At 44.1% G+C, this 19,848-nt stretch overlaps 2 protein-coding genes across 4 annotated transcripts in view; one reads left to right on the top strand and one right to left on the bottom strand.

Moving 5' to 3' along the window:
* Positions 1–1,072, bottom strand: part of FOCAD (focadhesin) — a 346,212-nt gene extending 345,140 nt beyond the window's left edge. The window contains exon 1 of one of the 2 annotated variants that reach the window (XM_077475201.1): positions 945–1,072. The gene's annotated coding sequence lies outside the window, so the exon portion shown is untranslated. Of the gene's footprint in view, positions 1–860 lie in introns of both variants that reach the window. The other variant, XM_077475202.1, reaches the window with a different exon arrangement.
* The window catches only part of MLLT3 (MLLT3 super elongation complex subunit), a 387,733-nt gene that overhangs the window by 10,999 nt on the left and 356,886 nt on the right, over positions 1–19,848 (top strand). The gene's annotated exons all lie outside the window — the stretch shown is intronic.

A 19,848-nucleotide genomic window follows, 5' to 3' on the forward strand; every position in this document is an offset into this window, starting at 1 on the left:
CACACTGTGAGAAGATCAGAGTGTGCAGTGAAATCAGAGTAAAGCTGGCCATACACCTATAGATTTTCCATGGTTAGATGGAAAAAGTGCAACAGATTTCTCCATGTTCGCTAAACTGTGTGGATGGAGGAATCTCCCACTTTTTCCATCTAACCATAGAAAATCTGCAGATAATCTCTAGGTGTATGGCCAGCTTAAGCCATGGAGAGGAGCAGGCATAACTGTGCAAGACTGAAGGGAAAGCTGGAGGTCAGATTCAAGGAATTGTTGCTACTACTGTTCTACTTTTTTGCACGCGCACGCACACAGCAATTGCTTTTGTTCTACATTACAAGCACAGAAACAGACGATCAGTATAAATCTAGCCATCTAATGCTGGCCATACATTATACAATTTTCTTCTATAGATTTCCTTTAGATTTCCCAAAACCATATAATATGAGGTCAATTCTAAACACTTTCAATTTGTGTGCAATCAGACAGGCCCTTATACTACACAGTTGAAGGTAAATCTAAAAGGAAATTGAATAAGAAAATTGTATGGTGTATTGCCAGTTTAAGAGAGGTAGAGGGAGGGATCCCCTGCCAGGTAATGTATTCTGACATTAGTATCTGCAGCTGTCAGAATACAATGATCAGTAACGTTCCAACATCCCCAATGGACAGAAGTTTACCAATGCCATAATAAACATGACACATGTGCATCAGCTACACTGATCTGTATGAACTAAATGAGCTACACTATATACAAGCTACACAGCTCCCGCTCTACTAAGCTGACCCATGAACTCTAATGAGCCTGGAGCACATGATATCACTGCGGTCTAGCAGCTTCTTGCAAAAAAAAAAAAATAGCATACTATAAGGAGCAGCCCATCAAACACACTGCACCAAACATCAACGAGTTAGCCGTATTCCTCGATTCCCTTCATCACAGACACTACCTCTTCCACTGCTGTGACTTCACACTGGATTCTCCCACGATGCCACTCTGTCAGCGCCTGCCTGGAAACCAAGCCTCGCTTTCATGTACCCTCACTGCATGGAGCGCAGACTTCCTTTCTGTTGCTCGGCAACCACCAGTAACAGGAACACTCTCAATGTAATGTAACTCAACCAACTTTATTGAAAACAAAGCTAAACATACACTTGAGTTGCCTGAATCCAGCATTGTGTGCTAAAATGATAACCAGCCTCCTCGCCATCACTGGCTGACAGTGCTGGTTCACACTAGTGTGACTTGAGTTGCACAGAATTGCATTAAAAGGAAATCACATTATTTTCACTGCCTGTTCGCATCAGTGCAACTCCAGACAGTGCATTTTTGGAAAAAGTTCATGTATTACTTTTGTGCAATTTGTCCTCATAGAATATGCAAACTACATCCAAAATGCAAGCAAGTCACACTACATAATTGCACTGCAATCACATCACAGAGTAGTGTAGTAGTAATCCGATTGCCTCTCGGGGGGATCAGGAAGTATTATTTTTCCCCTGCTGTAGCAAATCGGATCATGCTCTCCTGGGTTTTTTTTTTTGTGCCTTCCTCTGGATCAACTGTAGGTATAAAATTGGGTATATTGGATTGTACGATATTTTTTATTTTATTTATTTATTGTTTTTAAGGTTGAACTGGATGGACTTGTGCCTTTTTTCAACCCGACTAACTATGTAACTATGTAGTGTGAACCAAGCCTCAGTCTGGTTTGTAGCATGTCATAATTACAATAAAGTTTCTCCCAAGGGCTTTTATGCAGCAAGAAAAATCAAGTGGAAACTATTGGTAGAAATATTAAAATTCATATCCATGTGTAGGAGGAGATATCGATACATAAAGCACTTCCTACACAGATATTCACATTAACTTTTCATTCTGATTCTATATTATACAGAGTCATATAAATATCCTAAAAACAATATACAAATACCAACAATATAAAAAAAAACAAAAAAACATGCAAACAAATGTCATAAAACAATTAATAATACTATTTTATATAACCCCTCAGGGACTAAGGTCTGAAGTGGAAATACTGTATGATATATATATATATACTGTTGATATATATATATATATATATATGGTCTTCAAAAAGTTTCAGCTCTGTTTATGTTTGGTTGTTACACAGAATTTCATTGTTTAAGATTTATCACATCTGAGATACACACAAATTTTTCACATATCGCACTTTGTAAAGGTATATTAGTGTGTTACCAAGTGTTATTGCACTGTTGTGTAAGTGTGTATGTGATTGTGTTTGTAAGCACGTCGGGACCCTACGGGTAAAGGACCGCACTATATCAAGATGCAACTCAACTCAACTCAAAAAGTTTCTGCACTTTTTTTATGATTAACAGCAAAAAAAGTAGCATATACAGTATATAGCCTATACATTTGTGATGCAGAATGCCCAGAATGCCTGTGTAAAGGCAGCCTAAGCCCTTGTACACACGGTCGGACATTCCGACAACAAAATCCATCGGACTTTGTCCGAAACTGGTTCCTCTTTAAAAACTCTGCATTTTTAGGCATATACAGTGGGTACAGAAAAGGATCCCCTCCTTTAAAATAATTACATTTTGTTGCTTTGCAGCCTGAAATGAAGACAGACACCATGTTTGTTTTATACAGCTGTATTTAGTCAAAGAAACTTATAACATCCAAGTGAAAGATATAACACTAACATGTCAGGAAAAAAAACATCACCTCCCTCCCCCCCCTCATAAAAATTACTGTAGGCATTTTTTTATTTTTTTTATTTTACTGATCTAAATGCATTCAATGTCACACAGATGTGTAAACATGGGCTGTTTAGGGATGAAAAAAATACAGAAATCTGACTTGCAGGTCTGTATTTTTACATGCAAATACACATGTACAGATGTAAAAGTCCACTTTGAGAGCTAGAGTTTATTTTACATGTGTACACGCGTACGCACTAAAAATAAGAAATTTTGCCCAGGAATACTAGTGTTCAAATATCAGTACTGTGTGTGTGCCTTCATTTACAGAAAGATCTTCTAGTGAAATGCTACAATGTATTTACATTCCTGAACTCCATCCAGAACACTTTCACGCTGATACATTGTATATTTTTTTTCTTACTGGTCAGTGCAGAGTTCCCCCTAGTGGTTCTAAGGGCACTTTAACACTGAGATGGTGGGGACATCGGCGGTAAAGTGCTGCTATTTTTAGCAGCGCTTTACCGTTGCTTTAGTGGTGCTTTTCGGCCACTAGCAGGGCACTTTTATCTCCCGCTAGTGGCCGATGAAGGGGTCAATAGCGCCCGTGTAGCACCACTGCTGAAGTACTCTGTAGGCGCTTCAGTGGTGCTGCATATTGATTTCAATGGGCAGGGGCGCATTAGGAGCGGTGTATACACCCCTCCTAAAGTGCGCCAAAGATGCTGCTTGGAGGACTTTTTTTAACATCCTGCAAGCACACAGCGCTAGTGTGAAAACACTCAGGCTTTCACGCTGGAGTGACAGGACAGGCGCTTTACCGGCGTTTTGCAGGCGCCTGAAGAACACCTCAGTATGAAAGTGGCCTAAAGACTTTTTTTACCTTCATGCATTCTATGAAGGTATAAAACCTTCTGTGTGCAGTCCCCCCCCCCCCCCCCAAGTCCTTACCTGAGCTCCCCCCAATGCTGCAATGTCCTGGGACCTCTCTCCTCATTGGCTGTCAATGAGGAGTCTGCCTCCCCTCCTCCCCACCTCTGGTATCACATTTGGCACCACCCGCTCCCACTTACTGCTGAGTTCGCCAAGGCGAGCTCAGCCAGAAGTTCGTCCCGCGCTGCGGCCGGCCCATTGAGAAAGCGCAGTGCGATTCATGCATGCGCAGTAGGAAATCAGCTGTGATGCCACAAGGGTTTACTGTCAGTTTTCCTTACCCAAGATGGTGGCACCAGCACCCGAGAGATGGTTAAAAAATTGGCTTGGATGAGGACACCTTGGGATCCTTGGACAGGTAAGTGCCCTAATAGTAAAAATCAGTAGCTACATTATTTGTAGCTGCTGATTTTTAATGTTTTGATAGGGGAGCTGGAGCTTCACTTTGATACCACTTTGGGCCCTGGTTCACATTTATGTGATTTTGGATGCTTTTCATAGTGCATTGAGCCGCATGACAAGTGAAATAGCATGTTTTGCTATGGAGGCCATTCACAAGTATGCAGTCTGAATGCAAAGCAATTTCCAAAAGGGTCCTATGCGTCCTTCGCTGATCCCTGCTGAGCAGGGGGATGACAGGTCCTGTCCGCTCCATTGTGCCGAATGGACACTGACACAGTCCTGTTCTCCTCTATGGGGAAATCTGATGGAAACAGAACGCCTGTCATATCCGATCCACCAGACGGATGAAAAATAGGACCACCATCCATCCAGATTTTGCAGACAGGATCGAATCAGATATTGGCAGGTGTCAGCGGACATGTCACCAATGATATCCGCTGCTCCATAGGGGAGACTGCCAGGTTTTTGCAGTATTTACCTCATATTTTTAGCAAATGTCAAATTTGCGGTATTTGCCTCAATTTCTAGGTTTTACTTTGATGAATTGACTTTTATTATTCCATGCTATAGGCTCAATTCAGATATTGCATGTGATATTTGGGTACATTGTGCATTGTACATTGCATTGTCACATGACGTCAGAAGGGGCTATATAACAGCTATCACCATGAAAAGGCTGCAGTCAGCGGGATGCCTCCCATGGAGGTGGAGTTTTTCTGTCTTATTTTGTTGTTTTTTTTTAGGACCGCCAGCGCTGTGATTGAAGATGGGTGGACATTGCAGGATACTTTATTAAAAAAAAAAGGAATTGTAAAAAACTGTCTGCTGTCTTTTTTACTTTTTTGACACTTTTTTGGTGAATGGGTAAGGGTACAATGTACCCCTACCCCTTTACATAGGCGATGGTTGTGGGGGTGAGGCTCTTGTCCTCATCAACAAGGGCCCACCTGCAGTACATTGTATGACCAGAAGAGAGCACCCACTGTTGGCTAAACAAACATTTAGATCTTGCAGTCGATGGATGTCAAATGCAAAACTAGTGAAAAACAGTCATAAGAGATGAGTAGGGAAACAAATGTCAGTGGCCTCCACCTGTAAAACCATTCATGCTTTAGAGGTCGTCTGGTTGTTGCCCATCTAGTGCACCTATTGAATTATTGATCTGGTCAGTTAAATAGCAGAGGGGGTTTTTAATCAGTTTCAGCTGCTTTGGTGTTAATACAATTAACAACAGGTGCACTAGATGGGAAACAATGAGATGACAATGAGATGACAACAGAAAACAGAAAATTGTACCATACTTACCGTAATTTTCTTTTCCTGGTGCCTTTTCCATGGCAGCATACCTGTGACAAGCTCCGCCTTGGCTCCTCCCTCAGGACTAGTGAATATTATAAAAGAAATGGTTAGCGCAGCCCCAGCATTCTCCGTAATATAGAATACCGAGGGTGGGATTGTATGCTGCCATGGATAGGCACCAGGAAAAGAAAATTACGGTAAGTATGGTACAATTTTCTGTTTTCCTGGTGCCTCCATGGCGTTATACCTGTGACAAATAACTAGCTGAGATGGGTGGGATGATGCTTAGAAGTTTATTTTAAAGAAATTATTATTTAGAAGAAGCGAGGGCTGATGTGACTGCCTGTCTGCCAAACTCCACTGATGAGAGAGCTCCTGAGTCCACCCTGTAATGTTTCAGAAACGTATGTTGGGACGACCAAGTCGCTGCCCTACAAATAGTTTCAATTGACACATTCGCTCTTGCCGCCCAAGAGGCCGAAACCACTCTGGAGGAGTGCGCCCTGACCGCCGAAGGGGGTTCCAGCCCATTTGTCCTGTACACCTTGTGGATGAGTCTAACGATCCATGAGTCAATCGTTCTTGCTGATGCCTCCTTTCCTTTGTTTTTACCCCAGGGAATTATAAACAGCCTGATGGAATCCCTGAATGATGCTGTGGCCTGCAGATAGCATCTCAAAGTGGAGGCAATGTCGAGCTCATGAAGAGAACCAGAGTCCTGTTCCAAAAATGTTGGGAGTGCCCAAGGTTCCGACATGTTCAAGGATGATGCGACCTTGGGAATAAATCCTCCCACTGTTCTGAGTTCTACTCTGTCCGGATAGAATATGATGTGATTATGATCTGTTCCTAAAGCTTGGAGCTCTGAAACCCGTCTGCCAGAGGTTATAGCTATCAGGAAGGCTAGCTTCAAGGTTAGACTCCAAAGCAATGCTGACTCCGAAGGGGAAAAAGGTGGATTGGCTAAGGACGATAAGGATGATAGCGAGGTCCCAAGTGGGAAAAGATTGTTTAGTTGGCGGTTGGATCTTTTTGACAGCTTTGAAGAACTGGATTATTAATGGATCCTCGGCTCATCTTCTACTGGTTGCTGCTGAAATCGCTGATACCTGTACCTTTAGTGTACCTAGTGCAAGGCCTAGGTCTAGGCCTGCCTGCAAAAACTCAAGAATTTGAGAGGATGATGGGGAACCTGGATCACAGCTTCTGCCAAGCATGAAGGCCCTGAACTTGTTCCATACTTTATCGTATATGCCGTTTGTGGATGGTTTTCTTGCTTTGAGCAGGGTTGCGATCACTTTATTGAAACACCCTAGGGATTGGAACCTTTCCCTTTCAGCTGCCAGATGTGAAGGTCCAGCCTGCGGGGATCTGGATGGGTGTGACATCCTTGCGACAGGAGAAGAGGTATTATTGGAACCTTGACTGGAGGCCGGGTACTCAGATAAATTGCTGTGGGGAATTGGCCAGTACGGTAGGACCGCTATCACCGTCGTGGTTTCCGTCATAAGTCTTGACAAGAATCTTGGAATGAGAGGCCGTGGAGGGAAGGCATAGGCCGAATTGCATGCCCAGGGGGGTGAGGAAGCCTTGAGATTAACCTTGGGAGTTTGGTATTGAATGCTGTTGCAAATAGGTCTAGCTCGAGGGGACCCCACTAGTTCACTATCCAGTCAAAAATCTCCGGGTGTAGAGACCATTCGTTGGCATCCACGAAACTCTAGGGATAGAAATGCAAGGTAGGCCACTCTGACCTCCAGGACATTTGACACCAAGCCTGCTGTATGGAAGGACCATCTTTCCTGCACTGAGATCTGGTTGCAGTGTGCTCCCCAACCTGCTGCACTGGCATCGGTAGAAATTGTGATCCAGTCGACATGCCCTAACGGGCGCGGTTTCAGAAGTGTCTGTTTCTTCATCCACCAACGTAGACTCCTGAGCATCAAGGTCGTCAAGTGTGTGGGTTGGGATAGATACCGTCTGTTCCACAGTCTCAAGAACTCCAGCTGGAAATGTCTCAAATGCCAATGGGCCCAGGGGACCATAGGGATACATGACGACATCTGGCCTATCAGGCTCAAACAGTTTGAGGCTGTCAGGTAGGACCTCGTACTCACTTTCTTCATTTGTTGAATAATGAATGTCACCTTCTGAGGTGGGAGAGCCCCTGTTCCGTTCCTTTTATTGAACAGAGCGCCCAAATAAACCATCTCCTGGGTTGGAGAAAGGTGACTTTTCTCCTGGTTTATCTTCCATCCAAATTCTGCTAGAGTTGTCAAAAGAATGTTCCTGTGTTCCACTAACTGGGCTGGATCCTTTGCCAGGAGTAGAAGGTCGTCCTAGTAGTGGCATTCCTGAAGCACCAATTCCCTCAGAGGGGCTATGATGGCAATCAGGGTCTTTGTGAAGACTGTTGGCGATGTGCAGAGGCCAAATGGATCTCAGATACTTCTGGAATGGAGGGAGTATGGGTATATGCAGGTAAGCGTCCTGCAAGCCTATTGACAACATCCAGTCCCCTGGTTGGACTACATGAATAATCATATGTAGTGACTCCATTTTGAATTTTTCTAGGAAGATATAGCGGTTTAGTCTTTTTAGGTCTATCACGGGTCTCCACCCTCCATTTCTCTTGGGGACTAGAAACAGGGTGGAGTAAAAACCCTGAAAATCTCTCCGATGGAGGCACTGGGACTACTGCTTGCTGTTCCTGCAAGGAGAGAAGAAATCGCTGTAGCACCTCTGCTTTTTTTTGGGGGGGGGCCTTGACACCCTTTTCGGGGAGAAGAAGTCCTTGGGAGGTTTGTCTAGGAACGACCAGAAAGGGCTGTATTTGACTGTGGAGACTACCCAAGGATCCCTGCACTTTTGTTCCCAGATCTTTGAGAAGTGTTTTAACCTGGTCCCCATAGCTTGGGCTGGCCTGGCGTCAAAAGGATTTAGTGGAATCCTGTGGGGTAGGCACTGGTCTCTGTCTTCGGGTCTTGAGGAACGTGGACTGTGTGCTTTTCCAAGAGCATTGCCCTTGCGGAGCAACGAATTGAATCAATGGCGGCTTCACCAATAAAGTCTGCTGAGAGCTTCAGCTCATCCAAGGCCTTGATTATATCCTCCTTTGGGATTTCCTGTTGGACTGCCGACTCTATATTATCCATCCAGACACGTAGTGCATTTGACACTGATGTCAGGGCTATCGCAGATTTACAGGCGTTGCCTGCCATCTGGTAAGCCTTTTTGGATCGAGATCCATCCTTCTGTCCAGTGGAACCTTAAAGAAGTTGAGTCTTCCAGGGCAACGTGACATTCTTTGCCAACCTTACCACTGCTGCATTGACCACTGGAGAACCCTCCAGCATTGCGGAATCAGCCTCTGAGAGAGGGTATAACTTTCCCAACTGATTAATGGAGAATCTTTTCTCTGTCTTTTTCCACTCTTCCTCAATCACATCCCTGATCTCGTCCATGAGAGGGAAAAAGGATATCTGGCGTTTGAGAAAGGGGAAGTACAATTTAGACTTCTTAACCTCTGTGTTGGTCTCTTCCCAGCCGATCGCTTGTTTAACTGCCTGTACAGAAGGCTGTACCATGGCGAAAGCAAAGCCAGAGGCATCTACTGTAGGTCATCAGATGATTCCTCTGAGATGGCATTCTCTTCCTGATGTTTTAGAGGAAGATGCAGGCGTCAGACAAGAAATTCCACTTGTGGACGGCCGGGAATGGGAGCCTCAGCCACCGCTGCATAGTCCCTGAGGCAATTTCGACAGATCAGTTTGTCTGGAAGTGGGGTAGCCCCACAGGTCTGACATCTTGGAGATCTAGGTCTCGGGGAGCATGAATGACTGCGCTTTTTGGCCGATGCTTTCCTGCCACTTCTATAATCCCCATGCCTGGATGACCTGTCTCTGCTGTGACTAGAGTCATCATCGTCTTCATGTTGCCTTGAGGTCCTCTTAGACGTCTTCTGGCATACAGGACTGAAATACATAAAAGTACCAACCTCAGTGCACTCTTTTATTTATTTTTTTAAAAGTGTATCAACTTACCTGGACGTAGGTCCTTACCTCGGTGTAGAGTAGGATCTTGTGCGGGCGGCAAATGGCTCATACTAGACGGATTAGCAGAAGCAGCAGCTAAGAAAAGAGTTTTAGAGGAGAAAAATCAACCCGCCCTGTCCTGACTTGGTAAAAGTGAAATTACCTCTATAAATAATGGGTTCTCTACGTTTTGTCTTTTTTTTTTTTTAAGAACCCAGATGAACGTCTATTTAAATAATTGTATTATTTTTATTTATATAATAATTTAATATATTTATTTTATTTTATTTTATTTTATATTATTTAATTAATTGCTCCCCCCCCCTTTTTTTTTTTTACATTTATTTATTTATTTTACCTGAAAGGAATGGGTATTTGCTGCAGGGAGCTCTCAGACGCAGTTCTCCCTGCAGCCACAGGCGTCCCACTGAGGCCGCCAGGGAGATAAATAGTGGAACAGGAGAGACAGGGCACACCTCTATCCTGTCCTTAACGTTTTAATGGCATAGTCGTCACCATGCCCTTATCCAAAATGGCCGCGGCGGCCTCCGGAACTACTGCGCATGCGCCGACTGGCGGAATGGAAACCCAGAAGCCTCGCACCGCCAGCGCATGCGCAGAGCACTGCGGGGAATGCCGAGGGGTGAATAAAGTGCCGGGGCTGAGCACACGCGGCTCCTACGGAGCTGACAACAGCGCAGGGGCTAGGAGAGGGGTTTTCCCTCTAAAAGAAACAACAAAAAATAAAATAAAAATGAGCGGTCAAAAGAAAGACAGAAATGGAAAGTTGAGGAGGGGAAGAGAGAGAGGGAAAAATAAAAAGAAATGTAGAAATAGCTGCTGCCTCCGTTACCATGACTGAGCAGGTGCCTAATCAATTTGCAGATAAAGCTCTTACTTAAGAGACAAACTGCTTGTCCCAAAAGATCCTACAGAAGGGACTTCCAACCTTATAAGCGCGTTTAGCTGCCCAAGAGAAGGAACTGCGTGCGGGAGAGGCTTGAACCCGGACGGAGGCTGCCAAATGCAGAAGGTAAGGACGCCGACCAGAATTCACTGCCATGAGGTATGAGGAAAAAAAGGAGAATGCTGGGGCTGCGCTAACCATTTCTTTTATAATATTCACTAGTCCTGAGGGAGGAGCCAAGGCGGAGCTTGTCACAGGTATGCTGCCATGGAGGCACCAGGAAATGTTTTTTTCCCTATTCATCTTTTCTAATGTCGCGTACACACGATCGGAATTTCGGCCAGCAAAAGACCAATGAAAGCTTTTCATCGAAAAATGCGACTATGTGTATGTTCCACTAGAATTTAGCTGATCGAATTCCCGCCAGCAAAAATTTGATCTCATGTTCTCAATTTTTCCAATGGAAAAACTTTCTATCAGAAATTCTGATTGTGTATATGCAATTCCGACGCGCAAAAACTCAAGCATGCTCAGACTCAAATACGAGATGGAAGCTATTGGCTACTAGGTATTGAACTTCCTTCTTCTAGTCCCGTTGTACGTGTTGTATGTCACAGCGTTCTTGGCGGTCGGAATTTGGTGTGACCGCGTGTAGGCAAGACAGTTTGAGCGGAATTCCGACGGGAAAACCATCAGAGCTTTTTCCGATGAGAATTCCGCTCGTATGTACACGCCATGACTGTTTTTCACTCGTTTTGCATTTGGCTAGGGTCAGTGTCACTACTGGTAGCATGAGGCGATACCTGGACCCTATAGAAGATCCACAGGCAGTCCAACTCATCCAAGATGGCCATTGCCAGAGCATGGAGAAGATTCCAGAGGAGACAGGCAGTTACTCTATGAGAGCTGGACAGGGCCATAGAAGGTCCTTAACCCATCAGCAGGACCGGTATCTGCTTGTTTGTGCAAGGAGGAACAGGATGAGCACTGCCAGAGCCCTACAAAATGACCTCCAGTATGACATGTATTCTGTACAAATCAATGGCAGTCACCTCTGCAGTTTGCAAGCAAACTGTTCATCTGAGCAGTTACATGTGAATGGAGCCCCTGACTGACCTTGGAAGCAGCCAATGTGCATCCAGGTCAGCGCTTCTGCCAGTTTTTGTGGCAGCCATAGCACGGGCTTTTGCTGTGTCCAATGGTGGTGTCTAGTCACCTCTGAGCACAGCAAACTATTTGCAGTTGTGTGAATGTAGCCTTAAAAGTTTTGGGATCATCCTTTTGATTTTCACTTTAATACACACTGGAGAAGATTTACTAAAATTGGAGCACACAGAATCTGGTGCAGCTGTACATAGTAACCGATCAGTTTTTATGTTTTTTGCCAAAGCCTAAAGTGGTTGTAAAGGCTGAAGGTTTATTTTTTTTAACCTTACTATATTCTATGATTGACAGTAAAAAAAAATGTCTGCATGCAGTTCCCCCCGCAGCCCCGCCTAAATAAATACCCGAGTCTGATCTCGATCCAGTGATGTGTACGAGAGCAGAGGCTCTCTTGGCTCTCTACCTGATCATTGGCTTAGATACAGCAGCGTGGGCCATTGGCCCCTGCCGCTATCAATCACAGCCAGTGATGAGGGGGCGGGGCTGAGCACCACTCTGGGTGTCTTATGAACACTCAGAGCCATTTAGGGTGTGAGCACAAGTGGCTTGCTATGGAGGCACTTGGTGGGGGGGGCAGGAGCACCGGCGGGGGACTCGAGAAGAGGTGGATCAGAAATACTTTGGATTACGAGCATAATTCATTCCAATAGCATGCTTGTAATCCAAAGCACTCGTATATCAAAGCAAGTTTCCCCATAAGAAATAATGGAAACTCAGATGATTTGTTTCACAACCACTGCTGGTGTATGCAGTACTGTATGTGGCCAAAGGTGTGGGGGTGCTGGTGGCGCTCGGAGATGCTCTGGGATGCTCAGAGACACTCAGGAACTGTTGATGCTTTTGGGTGCTCCGACGCACATTATGCCTGCCCCACCCAGCTGAGAGTGTCTTCGAGTGTCTCCAAGGGTCTCCTTGTTCTCCAGAGCCCCTCACCTCTGGCTATATACGGTAATACATACACCAACGGCTTTAGTCCTGCTATCTTGCGAGACAGTGCTGGCAAATCAAGTCAGGATTTTTTTTTAAATATAGCTCGTCTTGCGAAACGCTCTTATACAAACTGAGGTATCACTGTACTTATTCGATAAGTATAATAATAATTTTACCTTATATATTAAGTAGAAATGTAATATTAGGTAGAAATTTTGGAGACTACATTTTGTTGTGTGCGTGCGCTTATAATGATTTTAGTGTATTTATTGTATTGTATTGAAATAATATTGTTAATAAACGTTTTTGCAGCAATCGTGGGCCATATAAAACAAGTCATTTTAATTTTCCAGATTCTTTTTTGTCTGAAACTATTCAGTCTTTTAGATCCCTTTAACACTGGCGCTGTTTTAGCGGCGCTTTACTGTTGTTTAATCAGTGCTTTTTGGCCGCTAGCAGGGCGCTATTAACCCCCCAATAAGGGGTTAACATGGGGTTAAAAGTGCCCATGTTGTGCTGCCTATTCATGTCAATGGGCAGGGGCAGTGTAGGAGTGGTGTGTACACTGCTCCTACACCGCCCCAAAGATGCTGCTTGCAGGACTTTTTTTCCCGTCCTGCAAGCGCACCACCCCAGTATGAAGCACTCAGCCTTTCACACTGGGGAGGCATAAGAGGCAGTTTTCAGGTGCTTTAAGGGCGATATTTTTAGCGCTAAAACACCTGAAAACTGCCTCGGTGTGAAAGGGGTCTTACTGAATTGTCAAATCTAGTATGTGAATTTTGTTGGTGGATGTGTAAAAAAAAAAGAAATTACAGATGTGGTATTAAAGACAGAAAATTGGAGGCAGCCCTAAGCAGTGAAAGGGTTAAAAGACTGTGAAGTGACCCTTTCTGTTTACTAGCATATTTTTTCTAAAGTTTGTGTATAGGCATATGCTTAATTGTGGGTCCTTACCGAGCTCAGAACAGGAAATAAAACATCTTTTTCTGTTCTTAGCAAAGTTCATAGCACACATTGCAGGAGCCCTTGATTTGCCCTATTTAACCCTTGTTTAATTCAAAGCAGATGAATTGCTCTTTAGACAAGAAAAACAAAACTAGCACTATAAAATATGGTTACAATTCAACAATAAACATAAATCCAAGAAAAAAAAAAATCAATGGGCAGCCAACACACTTTTTTTTTTTTTTTCTATATCTAGATTTCACGTACTTGTAGTAATGGATGCCGACAGCGCATTTGTAATGGTCAAATTTCAGTCATTAATGCTGCCCATTCAGCATGTAAACCAGCTTCATACATCTATTATCACTCTGCAGTGTTTATTATATTTTTGCCAGGGTTACATTTTGCACTTAGTTTTTGGCTTTGGCCATGATCCCTGACATTACAAGTTAGGCATTTATCAAATTATAGAGGCTAAAGTTCTCTATATCTACAAAATAAATAGAAAATGTGTAGAAATCCATGTACAAAAGCTGGTATATATTCATGTACACTCACCCCATGATAACTCAATTAAGTTACACTGCTGTAACACATCATTAAACAACTAATGATGTCACTAATATTAGGTCCTCGTCATTGTTCTTATTGTTTGTTTCATTCATCTAATGATTTGCAGAGTGTATGTCCAAAGCCTAGAAGGCACTCTTCACCAGATTATTAGAACAAAAATTAGCTCTTTTATGACAAGGTCAAATAAGGACATTTCTACAAGACTTAATGTGCCCTCTAGTGGTCAAAAAGAGTCACTTCTTTAAATTGGAACTACATTCCATCTGACATCACGCACCAAAAACACAATTTAATTCATGTTAATATTCAAAGAAAACTCACCCATCCATGGATCCCTCCATTCTTTATTTTGATGAGAAATCATTTTAAAAAACATCCCCTGGCATTTCTGCCTGTGGCCATCTTGAGTAAGGGCCAGATGATTCATATAGCAGTTACATCCGGGAATCTGTCTGCCTTTAGCTCAGGCATACAGGCAGGAGGGTGTGCTTAGCTGAGATGTTAACGCTGTGTGTTAAAGTGTTCAATCACAAATCACACATTTTCTGGGTTATATTATTCTAATGTGCTAGCGAAAAAGACAGCTTTATTAAAATCACTTTCCTTTTATCAATTTTTTATTATTAAATAGGTGTAATGTGTAGACTCCTTTTATCATGTATGTGACATTGCTTTGTGTGGGCCAAGTGTATCATTATTGTAGCATATATAGGCTATTTTATAGAAATGCAGAATTGGCAACAACTTCTTAAAGCTGTAGTAAACACGCAGATTTTTTATTTTTTTTAAGTGGTTGTAAACCCTCCTGAAAAAAAAAACACCCTGCAAGATAAAGGCATAATGAGCTAGTATGCATAGCATACTAGCTCATTATGAATTACTTACCAAGAACGAAGCCCCCGCAGCCATGCTTGTCTCCCCCTCCAGCCGGCCACATCTATCCCTGAGGTTACTTGGGGGTATCGTGGCTCCGGCGCCGTGATTGGCCAAAGCCGCAATGATGTCACTCCCGCGTATGTACAGGAGCTACTGGGAACGGCACGTGCAATTGCTTCCGTTGGCTTAAGTGTGCATGTGCCACATGACGTTGGAAATATAGGGATATCTCCTAAACCATGCAGGTTTAGGAGATATCCAGTGCAGCTACAGACAAGCCTAATTATAGGCTTGCCTGTAGTTTAAAGTTTAAAGGGCATACTAGCTCCTTATGAAAAATCCCCTTAGAACAAGGCGTCGGCAGGTGATCTCAGTCCACGCCAAGAAGCTGACATTTTCCCTGAGCGTATCTTCCAGATATTGCGGCTCCAGCGCTGTGAGTGGCCAGAGCCGCGATGTTGTCACTACCGTGCATGCACACGGAGAGTTCTTTCCGGCAAGGTCCGGCATCATCTGCCGGACCTTCAGCTGGGAACTCAGAGCACATGCGCTGCTGAAGACAGTGGCTGCATGCAAAGGGAATGTCTCCTAAACCGTACAGGTTTAGGAGATATTCTTTTACCTACAGGTAAGCCTTATTATAGGCTTACCTGTAGGTCAAAGTGAAAAAAATTACTACTACCGCTTTAAAAAGCTGTGCTTGTCCAACTGTCTTAGAGCTGGTTCACTTATGTGTAATTTTTAAAAGGAGTCTGGTGCAGTTTCATTCCCCGGTTGAGGTGTGATTCCGGTGTAAATTTTTTTTTTTGTTTTAAGTTTTTAAATTAGAGTATTGCAGCAAATAACAAGAAAAATCACATTGAACAACCAGAGTCCGTGAGGTGCAAATTTTGATTTGAAATTGCCTCTGAACCAGACTAAAAAATGTACAGGATTTTTTTTAAAACAGAGGTAGCCAGCCTGGACATATGTGAACCGACTCTATAGAAAGCCGGTCATGTGAATCGGATGCCGTTCAAAACGCATCCAATTCGCATATTTGTGAACCAAGCCTAAAAATGACAATAAAATTAAAGGGTGTATTTAAAAAAATTTAATAAAATAATCATGCACTCAAAGTGTAATTAGTTTTGTGCGAAAGGGACACAAAAATGAATGTCAAGCTATTTCAAGTGCTAGATAAATGTTTTCATTGATTTAAAATGGAAAATACAGCATTTGGCTACTAGAAGGTGCTAAAATTAGGAATTTCCTATGATACTTACCACCATCCAGTGGCCTAATGCAATATTTTCAGTGTTAAATCAATGAAACACATTTGTCCAATACAAGAAATAGCCTAACATTCATTTTGTTTGCCCCATTCACACAGAATGAATCTACAAGCACTTTTACTAGGAGTATTGCTACTGCATTTTTGCACAATACATGTCACTGCATATCATTGCATCACGTTGCAACATGCTGTGGTGCATAGAGTTAAAAACAAAAAATGAAAAACAATCTAATATGTTGTAACAACACAATCGTACACCAGCATGCATTTGGTTAAAAAAAAAAAAAAAAAATGTTTAAAGTGTATATCTCTGACACTTTTCTTTTTTAGCTGTGGATAGACTATAGAGTGGTTAGAAGCTTTTTTTATTTTTATTTTGCTGTGTCCTGTTGAGGATATTTCTTTTTTTCTTCCTGTCCCAGACACACAACTGGAAGTGAATGATAATCCCCCCCAAAATGAGGGGAAATTCCTTCATAGACAGCTGTCACCAGAACATGTGCCCCATTGGAAGATTATACCTCACTATCAGTTCTAGTGACAACAGTAATCATTTACATTTTTCCTGACTTTCTGTTCCTGGTGACAAAGGTCACAGGAAGCAATAAATACCTGCCAGAGGTTCTGGCTCTAGAACTAAAATGGCATGTTTTGACTATGGATAAAGTGTAACTTTTACTGTTAACTGCCCTGAGCTCCCTTGGCAGTTTCCAAGTACAGTCATGTTAGTACTACTAAGTACCATTCACACTTTGCCATTTTGCGATTCGGGCCACGATTCCAAATTGCATGGCAATCTGGGCAAAACCGGCAACGATCGTTTGGGCGCCATTCATTCCACAAACGGGGTGTGATTTTGCGGCAGAATGCAACTGTAAAAAAATGCAAAACCAAAAACAAGACAAATGCACATAGAGCAGGCCATTAAAGTGAATGGGTTACCCAAAGTGTGACATAGCATGAAAATCACCCACACAAAATTGGGAGCAGGGACGTGATTCTGCTACGCAAAGTGTGAATGGGGCCTTAAAGCAAAGCATCAAAGGCTCTTTCCAATCACAAATTCCTCCTCCTAGCAGTGCTCACACTTCCCAATGGCATGGATGAGCTGGATGGATTTAGGAATCGGGAGTGTAAAATAGCTTAACAGTTATAAAAAGTTAGAGATTCACTGGGGAAGGTGGGGCAAATTAAATAAGTGTTTGAATGAATTGGATGCAGTATATCAGGAGAACTTTGAAGTAGAATTGAGGCCAACATTTTTATAGAGTTGGATAGAGCGGTGAAGGGATAGAACCTTTGTCAGATTTGTAATGCATCCCATTAGGGAGATATACTCCAACTTCCTGTCCTGGTGACAGAAATGAGAAGGCATTCCACCACTGACAGTTCTATTTAGGAGGTGAGTGGCAATCTATGAGTGGGGGCTGCTGTCTAAGGTGGAAGGGGCATTCCTTTCACTTGCTGTGAAGTAGCCACCAAGAGGCTGCGGACATGGTGCAGGAGATGTCAGAGGCTGCGGAAATGGTACATGTGATGATCAACGGCTGCGGACATGGTGCAGGTGGTGGTCAGCGGCTGCGGACATGGTGCAGGAGATGTCAGAGGCTGCGGAAATGGTACATGTGATGATCAACGGCTGCGGACATGGTGCAGGTGGTGGTCAGCGGCTGCGGACATGGTGCAGGAGATGTCAGACGCTGTGGACATGGCACAGGTGATGGTCAGCGGTTTCAGACATGGTACCGGTGGTGGTCAGTGGCTGCAGACATGGTGCAGGTGGTGGTCAGTGACTGCGGACAAGGTCCAGGTAGTGGTCAGCGGCTGTGGACATGGGGCAGGTAGTGGTAAGCGGCTGAAGACACGATGCAGGTGGTGGTCAGCGGCTGCGGACATGGTGTCGGAGATGTCAGAGGCTGTGGACATGGTACAGGTGATGGTCAGCACCTGTGGACATGGTGCAGGTGGTGGTCAGTGGCTGCAGACATGGTGCAGGAGATGTCAGAGGCTGCGGACATGGTACAGGTGGTGGTCAGCAACTGCGGACATGGTGCAGGTGGTGGTCAGGGGCTGTGGACATGGTGCAGGGGGTGGTCTGCGGCTGCAGACATGGCACAGGTGGTGATCAGCGGCTGCAGACATGATACAGGTGGTGGTCAGCAGCTGCGGACATGGTGCAGGTGGTGGTCAGTGGCTGCAGAAATGGTGCATGTAGTTGTCAGCGGCTGCGGACATGGTGCAGGGGGTGGTCACTGGCTGCGGACATGGCGCAGGTGGTGGTCAGCGGCTGCGGACATGGTGCAGGGGGTGGTCAGTGGCTGCAGACATGGTGCAGGAGATGTCAGAGGCAGCGGACATGGTGCAAGGGGTGGTCAGAGGCTGTGGAGTGGTCCGTTCTTACCTGCTGATGTGATGACGAGGCACCGTTGCTGCGCTGAAACCGGTGCCTCACATTCAAAAATGATGCCAGGTGGCGCCATTATGTCACTGTGCTTGCAGCCGCTCGGCCGAGTATGTACAGCTTTCTTGAGCCTGACAGACTTTGGGAACAGTGCATGCGCAGTTGCACTGTAAGCCCCCAGCCATACTTTATATGGGTGCCTTGGGCAGGCGGATGGCAACACTGAAGCGGCCCCAGGGCAGGCGGCCTACCAGGAAACCCTCCCTCTATCCTGGTAGGCCAGTTCGACCCTCCCTTACTCCCCAAGCCGCAGTTATACATTTCGGCCAATTCCTGCTGAATCGGCTGAAATTTGAGCCATGGGTGACCCTGTCAGCACCACCCAGATTGACCAGGTTTCAATTGATATTTTCTGAAGGAGTCGGGTGGAAAATTGTAAGCTGAACAGTGCCTGCATCCAATCAGATAAAGCCAATGTTCAGGTATTTAATAAAGTGGTTCTAAAGCCAAAATATTTTTTACTTTAATGCATTCCCTGCATCAAGGTAAAAAATATAATCTACTTCTCTGCCCCCCTTCCTGTGTGAAGGGGAAGAGAGAGGAGAGTAGATCCAGTGCTGTGCATGGCTGTATCCCTTCTCCCCTCTCTGCCCTCTTCACACAAGGACTCAGGCCGCAGCAGAAGCCAATGGTTCCTGTTGCTGTCAATAAAATGTAGTAGCGCGGCTCTATAGACACACATTGTTCGGGAGTGAGCCACGCACTGTGTGCCCCAATAGCAAATGGCTTGCTATAAGGGAATGCGAAGAGGAGGAGCCATGACCATTGACGAGTTCAGTATGGATGGAGGAATCCCTTACATTTCGCTTGTTCAGACTGTGTTTTACTTGCTTAAAAATCCTAGCTCTCCCTGCTTTGCAATGTTTAGGAGGGGGCTTTGGAGTATTGTTTACTATAATTAACCTTGTTTATACTGTGCTGACATATCTCATTATCAGTTGTAAACTAGATCTGAACACAGTCTTCCCTAACAAAAGGTTAAAATTTGAAAACCCACCTCCTGCATTGTATGTTAATTAAGAACCTGAGACCTTCCAGAAACACTTACAACCTGATATGAGGCCTTTACCTCAGAAACATCTGAAAGGTATCAAGCAGTTCTTTTTTTTTGCTGGTACTCTGTGTGAATAAGAACACACAACGAATATAGTAGGGGCTGACTGCAAAAATGGAAACAGGCTAAACAAATGGCCCAATAATGGTTTTTGTTTACTTCTTAAAGGGGTTGTAAAGTCAAAAGGTTTTTTATCTTAATGCATTCTATGCATTAAGATAAAAAGCCTTCAGTGTGCAGCAGCCCCCCCCCAATACTTACCTGAGCCCCCTCCAGCGATGTGTATGAATGCCTCAGCAGTCCAGGACT

Source organism: Lithobates pipiens, unplaced genomic scaffold, assembly GCF_037356315.1.
Source record: "Lithobates pipiens isolate NorthernLeopardFrog02 unplaced genomic scaffold, aLitPip1_a1.2 Scaffold_13, whole genome shotgun sequence".
Classification (NCBI taxonomy): domain Eukaryota; kingdom Metazoa; phylum Chordata; class Amphibia; order Anura; family Ranidae; genus Lithobates; species Lithobates pipiens.